Below are 1636 nucleotides of genomic sequence, written 5' to 3' on the forward strand. Positions count from 1 at the left end.
GATAAAAGTTTAAGCCTTTAACTGTAATAAATTGAAAAAAAAAGTTTGGATAAAAATTAACTAATTTATACCGTTACAGGTTCTTGTCAACGTTTGTTAAGAATGGTCAATCAATAAAATTATGTGTTGTGATTTGTGATACATTTTAGGTTTCCGGGAAGCCATATTTAGCGTGTTTTCAAACGTACGGGGTTCTATTTTTGAATATCAGCTCAACTCACCGACGACAACTCGTGACTTCACGGGCAGAGTTATTTCAAAATTACGATATGTAAAATAATACCGATGATAATACGTTACATATTTTTTTTTTTGCTTTTGGGAGTCATTAACAAATAATAAAAAAAACACTGAACTTCTTCAATTGCGAGGTGATTAATTTTTCGCTTCAGGTGCCAGTCCAGAGACCGCCTTTAAAACTCTTATTTCTAAACCACCCGTCAGGAATCGACCCTAGGCGTATAAAAATATTATTATCATTCATACGTAGGTAAGTAGTGTAGCTACAAATTTCCTATTTTAACAGTGACTATAAATGAACTCAAGATAGATAAAAAAAATGACAAAAATAATTCCGGTATCGGGAATCGAACCCGAGCCTCCTGGGTGAGAGCCAGGTATCCTAGCCACTAGACCATACCGGATCTGTGCTAAGGCGCTGAATTTTGCAAACAAGTTATTGAAATTAAAAATATCTTACACACGATGTTTCATGGCCAGACAGCGAAACTTCAGACAAACATTCCTCATGGCAATCTATATTTTTTCAATAAATATTTTTTTAAAATTGAAAATAAATCTATAAATATTTAAACTGCCGATATATTATTTATCTTTTTAAAAGAATTACTATTACTTTCGATTTTTAACTATTACTAATAGTCCAACCACCCAGCCTCAATAACCAACTTAAAATCGTCCATTGAAATATTTAATTTTCTAGGAATTGTGGAAAGTTACATATTATTCTTTGTTAATAAACCTATTTTTTTAATCCTTTTCTAAATGTGTAACCATGTCATACTTATTATTTTTAAATAGTTCCGACTATTTTTCCCAGAATTGTTTACACTGACTCACTTAAAACCATCCCTTTAAATTAGCATAATTACTCGAATGGTTTTATACTTATAGAATAATAAAATGATTTTTCGTTAAAGTGTGCATTATAAAACATTGTTTGTAGTATTTCTTGAATGTAGAATAATAAATCACGATTATTTAATATTCACATTAAAATCTTCACTTTTCACATTTGAAGTAAATATCTGTACTAAAGAAAATAAAGAAAAAATACAAATGATTTCCTAACCTGACAACATTGTTTATCCCATACTAGCGTCTTCGTCAAACTGCCACGTAACGCTGTAGCTCAATCACAAATAATTATCGACGTGCTAAAAAGCGACGTGATAACAATTTCTCACCATGGTTGTTTATCGTATTCCTGATCACAATGGGACATCCGTGAACACCTAATATTAAATGTCAAAATATTTACGTTTCGCGTCATACAATCCTGCTGCGCAATCACATATTTGAATTTCACCGGTGTAAATATGGAAAATATTCCAAAATTTTTTTCATTTATTTATTTATTATTTATCATGTTATTTATTGCATTTGGCCGGTGGTT

General features: G+C 30.8%; 1 non-coding gene across 1 annotated transcript; it reads right to left on the bottom strand.

Moving 5' to 3' along the window:
• Positions 1–572: 572 nt before the first annotated feature.
• Positions 573–644, bottom strand: TRNAE-CUC (transfer RNA glutamic acid (anticodon CUC)). Its single transcript has one exon. It is a non-coding gene; the product is annotated as a tRNA-Glu (tRNA).
• Positions 645–1636: the final 992 nt, after the last annotated feature.

The sequence above is a fragment of the Micrasema longulum genome, unplaced genomic scaffold, assembly GCF_059751315.1.
Source record: "Micrasema longulum isolate JH-2025_06_02 unplaced genomic scaffold, ASM5975131v1 h1tg000779l, whole genome shotgun sequence".
Classification (NCBI taxonomy): Eukaryota; Metazoa; Arthropoda; class Insecta; order Trichoptera; family Brachycentridae; genus Micrasema; species Micrasema longulum.